Source organism: Pezoporus occidentalis, unplaced genomic scaffold, assembly GCF_034315485.1.
Source record: "Pezoporus occidentalis ecotype Australia unplaced genomic scaffold, CSIRO_AGI_Poc_V1 ctg16, whole genome shotgun sequence".
NCBI lineage: Eukaryota > Metazoa > Chordata > Aves > Psittaciformes > Psittacidae > Pezoporus > Pezoporus occidentalis.
The window spans coordinates 6103088-6114612 of record NW_026913425.1 but is presented as its reverse complement, the minus strand read 5'-3'; the positions used below and the strand labels follow the sequence as shown (position 1 = coordinate 6114612).

Below are 11525 nucleotides of genomic sequence, written 5' to 3'. Positions count from 1 at the left end.
GTGATGAGCAATTATGCTGTATATATAGTATATATATATATATTTTTTTTTTTTTCAGGGGGGAAGGGTTTATTCCTTCCTTTCTGTCCCTATTTTTTTTTATTAGTATTGTTGTTGTTGTTATATTTCAGTTATTATATTGTTCTTATCTCAACCCACAGGTTTTTACCTTTTTTTTCTAATTCTCCTGCTCATCCCACAGGGGACTGGCAGGGAGTGAGCAAGTGGCTGCGTAGTACTTGGCTGCTGGCTGGTCTTAAACCGTGATAGTTGTTTAATAAAAGAGTACCTACTGCTTGCAGTCAAGGAGGCAAGATTATGGTGCAAGTAGAGATTATGTCGTGGTTTAAGCCCAGCTGGTAATTCAGAATCACGCTGCCACTCGCTTGCTCCCCCCCACTTCTTCCTCCCCCCACTCCTGGAGGGATGGGGAGGAGAATTGAAAGAATGTAACTCCCACGGGTTGAGATGAGAACAGTTTAATAACTAAGGCATAACACAAACCACTGCTGCTGCCACCAATAATAATAATGATAAGGGAAATAACAAGGAAAGAGAATACAACCACTCACCACCCACTGACCGATACCCAGCCCAACCTGAGCAGAGATCCAGCCCTTCTGGGTAACTGCTCCAGTTTATATACTGGGCATGATGTGCTGTGGTATGGAATACCCCTTTGGCTAGTTTGGGTCAGGTGTCCTGTTCCTGCTTCCTCCCAGCTTCCCCTGCTCCTTGGCAGAGCATGAGACTGAGGAAGTCCTTGGTCAGAGTAAACGTTACTGAGCAACAACTAAAAACACTGGTGTTATCAGCACTGTTCCCAGGCTGAAAGTCAAAACCACAGCACTGCACCAGCTACTAAGAAGAAGAAAAATGACTGCTACTGCTGAACCCAGGACAGGTTACCAATGTAACCTGTTGGGTACCCATACCTGAATGTTCAGTTGTCTTCTTGCCACAAAAGCTGGCTACACAAGTAATAGAATCATAGAACCGCAATATGGTTTGAGTTGGAAGGGATCTTCAAAAATTAACTAGGACACTCTCCATTAGATGTTTGCTCAAAGCTCTGTCCAGCCTAACCTTCAAACACTTGCAGTGATGGGGCACGCACAACTTCCTTGGGCAACTTCGTCACCATAAAAACCACCCTCACCATAAAAAATGCTTTCCTTATATCAATCTTAAACTACCTTAAAACCATTGCCCCTTGTTCTGTCCCTACAGTACAGACTCTGGCAAAAAGTCTGTCTCCATCTTTCTTATAAGCCCCCTTTAAGTATTGAAAGGCCACAGTAAGGTTTCCCCAAAGCCTTCTCTTCTCCAGGCTGAACAAGCCCAACTCTTTCAGCCTGTCTTCATAGGATTCCGTCCCTCTGATCATCTTTGTGGACTCCTCTAGACCATATCCAACAGGTCCATGTCTTTCCTATACTGAGGACCCCAGAGCTGAACACAGTACTCCACGTAAGGTGCCATGAGAGCAGAGTAGATAGGGAGAATCAGCTCCCTCGACCTACTGCCCACACTTTGTGATGCAGTGCAAGACAAGATGGGCTTTCTGGACTGCAATGCACATTTCCAGATCATGTCCAATTTTTCATCCACCAGTAACCAAGTCCTCCTCAGGGCTGTTCTCAACCCGTTCACCCCCAGAGAAGTCCAGGAGGGCCCTGGCTGTGCACTTCTGTTGCCTACTCAAGATGAAATCGAGGGTGCTGTACTTTTGCTTTCTTGCCCTTAGCCTCATTTTTCATTTCTATGATTTTTGACACATGCGTCTGACACCCCCTGTGAAGCTGCTGCGGCTCTCTGCTGCTGCTGGCACGGGGGGGTAGTGGGGGTGTGGGGAGAGAAGCCCAGCCTCGCTAGCCCTGCAGGGCCCAGAGGGGAGGGCGCCTGTGAGAAGTCCATTTAGTGCCGGTGTGTCAGAGAGACAGGCGCTGTCGAAGAGGAAAGAGAGCTCCGCAGAGGGGGTGAGTGCTGCCCGAGGGGCTGGTGGCCTTTCGCATTTGCGTCTGAGGGAGGTGATGGCGGGTCTGGAGAAAGGGTGCATCTGAGCATGAACCCGTCCCCAGGGGAATCACTGCGGGCCGTGCCCGGACACGAAGCCGGCTTGTCTGCGCCTGCGGCGGAGAGCCGCCGGGAGCCGGCAGGCCGAGGCGCTCCCCTGTGTGCGATCCCGGGGTAGGCGGTGTGCGCAGCCACAGGCTGGGTGGGGCCGGGCGGCCATTTCACTGACGGCTCCATCACATCCGCCGCCACAGGCCGCAGCCCGGACCGACCGCCGTTGCCAGGGTGATCGGGCAGTGGCGCCCACGCCCGCCGGGCCCCGCCCCGCCGCGCTCCCCCCTGCCAATCGGAGAGGCGGCGGCGGCGGAGCGAGGTTCCCTTTGTTCAGCCATTTCAGGGGCCGGAGCGGGTGTGGAGCTGTGGCGGGAGAGGACGGGCTGCTTTGCGCCTTGGCTCGCCACTCCCCTGCCGCCGCGTTCTGGTGATGGTGTGGGTAGGTGCCCGGGCTGAGAGGGGCGGGCTGGGACGTCCCATCTCCGGCAGCCGCCGCCGCCTCGTGAGTGGGATGCCGGGCCGGGGCTGCAGCCGCCGCCGGGGCCCCCATCGACGCGGGTCCGGCCGGCGCCAGGGGCCTCTGCGCTGGCTGGGGAGCTGCGGCGTCCGGGCGCGCGGTGACTCGGCCCCTCCGGCAGTTGCCGTGGCCTCTGTTGCTTCGTGTCGGTGCATGGATGAATTGATGGACGGGTGGGTGGATGAATAGATGATTGGTGGTCCGGACGGGGGTGGCCGCCGCCTGAGGGGCGGCCGGGACCTGAGGGCTGGGCAAATTCTCCCTTTCTAATCCTCTGCCCCGGCTCCTCCTTTGCTACGCCTGGTGCCTTCTCCGCAGCAGGGCTATAAACTCGGGGGTTGCAGCGAGCCGAAAAGTGAAAGTCGCCTCGGAATATAGGAACGTGGCCGTGTTTCCTGCCTTGTTTGCTGGAGTACGTGGGTCTCTGCTGTTCGGCTAGGTGGGATTTTATTTTTTTTCCTCTACGAAATACTAGAAGAGAAATCTCGTGTTTGTCTTGTACCGTTGTTTGTTTGCTTAGGGAAGTTGTTGAGTTAGACGCCTAGTGGTAATAACCACTGGAAATTGTACAGCTTTCGCGGGGTGACTGTACAAAGGGCAGGAATGCTTCTTGGGTTGAAAAAAATGGCTTGATTAGTCTGTAAGATTTCCATCTCCTTTCTGTGAAGATAATTCCTTTCACTTTAACTTCTGCTCAGGACCTGAGAGAGCCTCCGACTGTGAGGGCTGTTCTGCAATGTATTCTGGCCACCACAGCTTCATAACTTGTTTGCTTGCCTTCTTGCATACATAAGCAGTATTTAGTGTATACCTCATAGGTGCTGTTCAATCCTTGTACCACTCGTTGAACATGTCCCCTCTGTACATGAGTAACTGAACAGAAAAAATAATCACATGCCCAAGATCATATAAGAAGCCTTTGGCAGAATTGGAAACTGAGCCCATAGGTTCTCATTCTGCATCTGCTGTGTGAACTGTTGTTATTTTTGAGTTACACGTGGGAGGATGGAGGAAAGGTGCCTACAACTGGGGAGAATAGTTTCTATATGATCAGACTTACTTTAGAATGCTTTTCTTCGACATCTAGCTAGCTTCTGCTCAGAGCAATGTAATATAAAAGGATAATTATGATCCTGCAAAGATAGGATTAAGAAGGCAGTTTATTGACTTTTAAAGGAGCAAAGCTCTGGTTAGACTGAATATTGACTAAGGATCATGTTTATGGTTGGATACAGGGTCATCTTGTATAGACTGCGTTTGTCAAGAAAGGTTCCACCCAATAATTCTAAAAATCCCTTCCAACCTAATACTAACAGTATTCTATTACTATACTTATATAAATATATCTTTTTAATGTATTTATAGACATTATACATAAAAAGATATATAGGTATACTATGCGATTCATACAGAGGTGTTTGTTGGGGTTTTTAAATATTGATACTTATTTGTGTAGACTCAGTGTTTTTTGGTTTATGTATGTGAGCATCATATACATGATAAAACAGTGCACATAATCGTGGAATCATAGGGCTGGAAAGGACTTTAAGATCATCTGGTTCCAACCCCTCTGCCCATGGGCAGGGACACCTCTCACATAATAATCCTTTTATGCATGTACACAGGGATGCCATGAAATATGGCATCTTTTAGTACTACATTATGAAATAAACTTTCAAATGTCACTTTTAGCCTCTAGGAGGTTTTCTTTCCCAAACCAGACTCCAGAGTGAAATTTAAAAGATACCCTGCTAATTTGTGGGGTACTGAGTGCTTCTGAAATTTGAGTTTGTATATATGTGTGTGAGTCAAATCTGAAGTAAGGCATAAAATCAAATAAGATTTACGTTTAAATAAAACTTTCCTTTACTCTTACATTATTCTTCTATTAAATAATTATTTTTGTAGAGCATTTTCTGTAAGCCATTGTGAGATACCTTTAAACATTCAAAATGTGCTACTTATGTTGAGCATGCCACTAAGTGCATTAATTTAAAAAATAGATCAATACTAAATATACAGACAAGAGGGAAAGGCAAGACAAAATGTTTTTGTCAGAGAATAGAAAATAGATAATAGATGAATAGGTACAAAGATACAAGACAACTGTTACTATATTAGAACCCCAAAAGGGGACACTTACAAAAATGATGGTGAGGTGGCACAGAGCAGGGGTTTCCAAACCTAAGTAAGTGCGTATATGATTATCTTCAGTAACATCTGGCATTCAGTTCATGTGCTTTTCTAACCATACAAAGCCAGAGCCTCATCTATGGCTCTTCTCTTAGCTTTCCAACTGCATGTTCCTGTCTTCCAAGCTAGGATTGTAGTCTAATCCTCACACTTAAACTTCCCTATCCACTCGTGCACCCACAGAAGTTTAGTGCAATTTCAGACTTTAGCCACATCCTTTCTCTTGCACACACTCAAATGATGGATCTTCATTCACAACAAAAACAAAGTGGAAACTTAGCTTCCCTGTGAGCATGTTATTTCCTTAATCCTGTTCTTCCTACTTCACCATTTCTTGGTCTTTTTCCTATATCCTGAACCAGAAGTGCAAGTCTGCCTTGGGGCAGCACAGTTATTCATTATTGCTGAATGCAGGTGGTGGCTGCAGTCGTTCTTAACTGTGTTCATGCAGGTTTTACAGGACCTAGGAGGCAATTACTGGGCTGCCTGTATAAAAACAGTGAGACCGCTAAGCTGTGGCTCAGTTCAGCATTGAACATATCATGGAAGCAGACACAAGTGATATGTGCACTACAGTTTGGCCACCTCTTTTATAGAGAAACAAGGAAAGCCAGTTGCAGACAAGTGTGGAGAAGCAAGAGTAATTCTCACCAGAGACGCAAGCACAGATCTGCTTTTTATACCAAAGAAGCCAAATCAGTCAAAAAACCTCCATAATCCAACATTAAATTAAAATAAATTTCTTTGCACAGGGTTTTCTGAATTGATATATAGACATGTTTAAGCTAAATTAGTCTTCATGATTCTAACATAGAAGTGTATACACTAGTGGTAGTATGTGTGTATTTGTATACCACATCTTTGGATATCTGCTTATCTTAAAATCTTTCAACATTTTTTATTTTATTTCAGTAATTTTCTGAAATTTCTTCAGACACCTTCCCTTCCAAAATCATCCTCCTGTCTGTAGAAGACTTTCTGTAGTTGTCTTCTGTTTCTCCACTAAAATCTGGGTAACACACTATTATTTCACACAATTCTCTGCTTCTGGAGAATTCCCTGTTCTCCCAAAAGAGAACCCTATTGGTTCTCTGAGCCAATGAGTACTCGTAATGTATTTTACGATTCATGACATTAATATGTCTTTAGTTTAGCAAGGAAGCATATTTTAGGTTAGGCACTGGCTGTTCTAGTGATTCTGTTATTTTTTTCAGTGATTGCACAGAATTAAAATATCAAATAGAAATTAAATGAAGAACAATTGGCAGTAGTCAGAGCTTCTGTTATGTGCAGTTTACAGTTCAAGGTATGCTTTGTTTTGTTTGCTACTTCCATTTACAGTCTTATATAATGTGGGTTGGAAAAGATGATACTGAAAAAGGAATTCTATTAAAAAAAAAAAGTTAGTCTTGCATGTAACAACCACAAGTTCAGTCTTTTTTTAAATTGCTGTACAATGTGTTTCAAAGGTGAGGTAGGTTTCTCTTGGAGAAAAAAAAAAATAGAATATACAAAGTTGTGTGGTTTAATCATTTCCCTTTTTAGAATATGGATTTTTATGTTGGCAAGTGACATTGAGAAGCAGCAGACATTGAGATTACTGCACTTGCTTTGTTATTTTTATGCTAGGTAATGAGGCTAATGGGTCATAGTGAGGCTTTGATAACCTCAGCTCCACTGGCATGGGACTCTCCCTCTGTTTCTCAAAAAAAAAGGCAGAAGTTGCTGTGCTTTTCAGGATCCCATTGCAGGTCTTGCTTTGGATAAATGTATTTCCAGATGTTTCTAAATTCAAAAGTAATTCAGATTTAATTGGACATAAGTATTATTTAAAACTTCTTTACCACACATTTCTTTAAGCTTTGGAGAAAGAGTATACCCTTTACAATAAATAACTATCCTTAATTATCTGCGGTCATACAAGTTGGGTTTGTACTACGACAGAAGTTTTGAAACTTTGCCTGTGAGTTATTGATAATCTGAGTTGCTGTTTTCACAAATAAAACATGATAGTTAGAAATATTTGGTTCTAGTGTAAAATTTTACAGGTAGGGATAACAGTAATAGAAAATAACATGTATATTTGTCATCCAGTTTTCAGTTTCAGACTTTTGAGCTCTGGAACATCCCTTACAGCATCTTCCATGAAGCTTACAAGTTATACCTCAGGTTCAGAGGAAATTCAACAAAGTGGTCAAGTATAATGTAATGTTTTCATTGCAGTTTAACCCCTGTGTCCTCCAGAAAATGGTGTCAATTTAAGATAATAAAATTTGTAAGACTGTTGTAACAGTATTGTTGATGAATTACTTCAGCCTTGCATCTAGGATGACCTGAATGAAGGGAAGCAAATGTATCTTTTTACTTGAGTGAAGTTTAGGTGTCTTGTCTACAGTTTTGGTAAGTGCGTATTAGAGAAAACTGATTATACAGATGTCCTTAATATAACAATGTTTATGTATTAATTAATGTATAATGTTAATTTAGTCAAAAACATGTTTGGGAATGAAATCTGCTTTCCTTGGTTAGACTTTTAAGTTCAACTTTGAAATCTTGAAAGAATTGGCCTTATCCATGCAGGGCAACACCGTTTGTGTGGCTGTTCTGTGATGGTAAGACCAAGTTTTACAAAGTTGTTTGTTGTTTTTTTTTTAATTGTATGTCAGACATTATTTTGAATCTACTACACTATCAAATATTTAGTTTTGTTATTGAAGATAATTTGAAATAAAATTTAAAAAAAAAGAACCTAGGAGGAAAAAATTGCCACCTCATGCAGAAAATAGCCGAAATATTTTTTCAATTGAATGTAATATTTTATAGATCGTATTTGAGTTACATTAGTGACCAGAAGCTCCATATATGAATTAAGGCTCTAACCCACTAGGTGAGTGTAAAACAACAGTCTTTTCTGCGTATGGCTTCCAGCTGAATTAGAAAACAAAAGATGCATGTTTTACAATAGGCAGCTACAGGGAGAAAGAGGGTGACTTAAAACAACACTACACCAAAGGAGAATTTCCACATAAACGTGAAAGAGAGCGGAAAGTACCTTGTAGGGCCTTTTCCTTTTACTTTTTTGTTTTTTGTTTTTAAAGGCAGCCTATGGGAAAGCAGACTGCAGGCTGGTAAATTGAGCTCAAAGTGAAGATCCTAAAATCACTAGTAGGAAAAAAAAAAGCCCAGATTTTGCATTGTGATAATATATGACAACTGATTGTAGGTCTGAGACATTGACTTATTCTCTTTGTGTGTATACATTTTAATCTGTGACAATGGTTTCAACCCTTCATCGTTTTATGTTTCATGTAGTGGTTACATATTAAGACAAAGATGCATGTAGAATGCCAGCAAACTTATTTAGTGGAGTTGGTGAAGCTATTTGCAGTAGGTTTTTATTAAAAGCACATTAAAATGGCCTTAAAGTTATTAAATGACCTGTGCATTTAAATTAAATTGAATTATTTTCAATTACAATTTTTCCATTAAGTAAATTTCCTTTACCTTTGAGCTTGGGAAAAAGAAATCTTTGAACACCTTGAAATATTTGGTTTCCATTGGCTGTGTTATTAGTAGCATTTTAAGGGAATTCTGTTACATATGTAGCTATTCAGACTAACAACCAATCACTGCAGCTAATCTTTGAATCAAATACCATTCTGATGTCCTTCACAAACCAACATTAAAGTATTTAAATGCATAAAATATTGAAAAGTTACAAATCAGTTAAAAAATGGCAGAGGTTCTTCAGCAGATTACGTTATTCCATGCTGAAATTATTGAAGTTTGTCTGCCTTTTCTGACCTGAATGTACAATATATTTTTAATGTAAAGTTTTATTTCTAATGTTTCTCTCTCTTTTTTTTTTTTTTTTTATTTTTTTTGGCATGAAGTACTGCTTTTAAACTAGAATGAGGTAAAATAATTGCTAAGGGGACTTGTAGTACTTTGAATGTCTATCGCTTTTGGCTAAGGCAGCATTAACTGGCCAAGATATTTTATCAGATCATTCATCTACGCAACAAAAATCTCTGTAAAAGCACTAACAAAGCCATTTTAGCACAGAAGCTGTAGCTTAGGTTCATTGCTTCATTGCTTGCATTCAGACTTGTTTGCAATTTCCTTTCAACTGGTTCAGTATTCTTTCAAAGCTGGTCTTAGAGGTGTGAGAATGCTTTTCAAAAAACAAGGGTAGAAATGAGAGACTGCAGAATTATAGAAAAGAGAAAATAATTATACCATTATGTATTACTTTTTTAAATACATCCTGCATTTCTGCCTTTTTTAAGCAGTATAAGTCCACTTGTCTACCTGGAATAATTCCATGATCTCTTGGAAAGGGATGCTGGAAAGGGCCATGATGATCTGTGTACAACTAAAGGCTTTCTTGTGGAATGTCTGTTGGCTTCAAGCTGTAGCAACTTGAATATCTTGTTTAATTGAAAGTCTAAAACTTCTCTTAAATCTCATCTTCAGATGTTGTATGCAAGAGCATTTAGAATATGCTTAAACTGAAAAGGTTGAAGCAATCTTCCATTGAAACATCCATTTGTATTAGATATTCTGTGTGCATCTATTTAATGAAATAGTTTTCAGTGTTAAAATTATGCTCTTTTCCTTACCAGATTATCCAGTGAGATTTATTGTTCTGGTCAGATGACCAGGAATTTTCTAAAGGAAATTTGTAAAGGAGTTTTTAACACTGTTTTAATTTCTAAAGGTACTTCTCACTTTGTCTCACAGAATTCCTGCTGAGATAATGTTGAGGCACTTGGATCACACTGGTTTTTATATAAAACAGTAATAAATTCAACTTGTATTATTATTTGCCATCTAAAATTGCTGATATTCAGAGGAGGCAAAAATGTTGGGTTTTATGCATCTGCAACTTCCACTGTGTATGTATATGTAGGAGCAATCTGGGGGTAACAGGACCAGTGTCTGTACTTCTACATTTACCCTTCATTCTTTTTTACCCTGTTCTTCATCTGAGGTTTGAAAGACAAGGAAAGTCTGCAGTCATTGCTTAGCAGTCTTGGTAAGATCAAATAAATCCTATTTGCTTACTTGCCTTAAGAGAGTTGCTTTTTTGATTAAGGGGGTTAGGGCATCATTCCTTTTGTTTGCCAGTATGACTGGAGCAGTTAATTCCCCTTACTGATGATCATATGCATAGCTTTGTCTCTTTTGGAGGGAATTCGATTCCAGGTCAGTAGTTATTTCCTCACTTTTTTTCCAGGAGAATGTAATATCAGAGTATCTATCTGACATTAGAGATTAGAGAAAGCCAAACAACTGTACTTAGGCTCACAGGATGCAAGATTGAATTCCTGTTTCTATCTGAAGCTTTTTAAGTCATCTTCCATTTGTGTGTCTGCCATTTCATGTATGATTCTTATTTATCCCTGTGCATGACAGATACCTGGAGTCAAGAAGGGACTAATATAAACACAAACACTGTCACTTCCTTGAGGCAACAGCATCTTAAGGGCCTTAGATAAGCCACTTAAGTCAGTGAGGAAATTCGTCAGCCATTCAGGAAATGATACACTACCCTTCTGTGACAATGACCAGTGATTACAGTTTAGCCTACAGTGTTACTGTCAGTATTGTAAGTATCACCAAAGCACCAGTGTTGCCACCAGTGACAGATCTGACAATGGTAGTATCATTGACAGTTGCATGTCTTAATGTGTGTTTTGTGTGTGAATGTTTTAATACACACTGAGTATTCAGAAAAAAAATGGGGAGGAAGGTATGTAAGTTCACTGAATTCTAAATTCTATGCATCTTGGAACAAGGTATTTTGCCAAGAAGTAAAAATAAAACCTAATCCTGACTAATCAGTTCATAGTGTTCCCATATCACTTTTGCCTTGACCCTTACACTATTCCTAATAATGGCAGATGAGTTTTGTAGCGGAGAAGACTCAGGTTTTTTGAGACATCCCTTCTACTAATTTCTTTACAGTTGGTGCTTATTCATACTGTGAAAAGACAGTGGTCTGACTTAAACAGTGTGAAATAACAGATTTTAATAATCTCATTCAGAAGGCAAAAAAGTTTAATTTTGTATATTTGGTTTTAATTTTGCTTTACGTTTGTAGCTTGTCTTTTCCTCAGATTATTCTCATTTTATGCATCAAAACATACTTGCGAATAAATATATAATGTCTTGCATTCATTACTTCTTTCTCCTAGTAAAAGGGCCTCAGTATCTTTACATGTTCTGTTTATTTAATGAAATTCCTGAGTAATTTGTGATCTGTTTTAAACTAACTTTGAAAAATCCATACCATGATGGAGCAAATACAGCATCAGTTCTCTAACCATAGTCAATACATACTTAATTTTTAAATTATATCTGCTACTTCTGTCAGGTATTTTCAAGTCTCAGTTTTGCTCTGTAAATGAGGAACAGGTTTAGAAGCTGTGTATCATTTTGATTTTTATCTCTGTCTTGGGACAGCCTGAACCATCAGTTACTGAAACTTAATTTTGATCAAAACCCTACATCAGACACCAGCTGCTTTGCTTCCTACAGCTAAGAAACCTTACCACAGTTGTAAATAGGAAGTTGAATAGGGTTCATAAGAACCTGATGCTAATATTGCTTGAAAGATTTTTAAGATGGCAAAAAGCACATGTTGAATTAGACATGAAATTTGACAGGTTTAAATAACACTCTGGACTCCCGGGAATCAGTCCTGACTTTGCACATGCACTCACCCCTGTACAGTAGATTT

The 11525-nt window shown here is 40.3% G+C and overlaps 1 protein-coding gene across 2 annotated transcripts in view; it reads left to right on the top strand.

Annotated features, from left to right (window-relative positions):
- Positions 1-2367: 2367 nt before the first annotated feature.
- Positions 2368-11525, top strand: part of TNPO1 (transportin 1) — a 78300-nt gene continuing 69142 nt past the window's right edge. Inside the window, exon 1 of one of the 2 annotated variants that reach the window (XR_009963550.1) lies at positions 2368-2509. The gene's annotated coding sequence lies outside the window, so the exon portion shown is untranslated. The remainder of the gene's footprint in view (positions 2510-11525) is intronic. The other variant, XM_062612470.1, reaches the window with a different exon arrangement.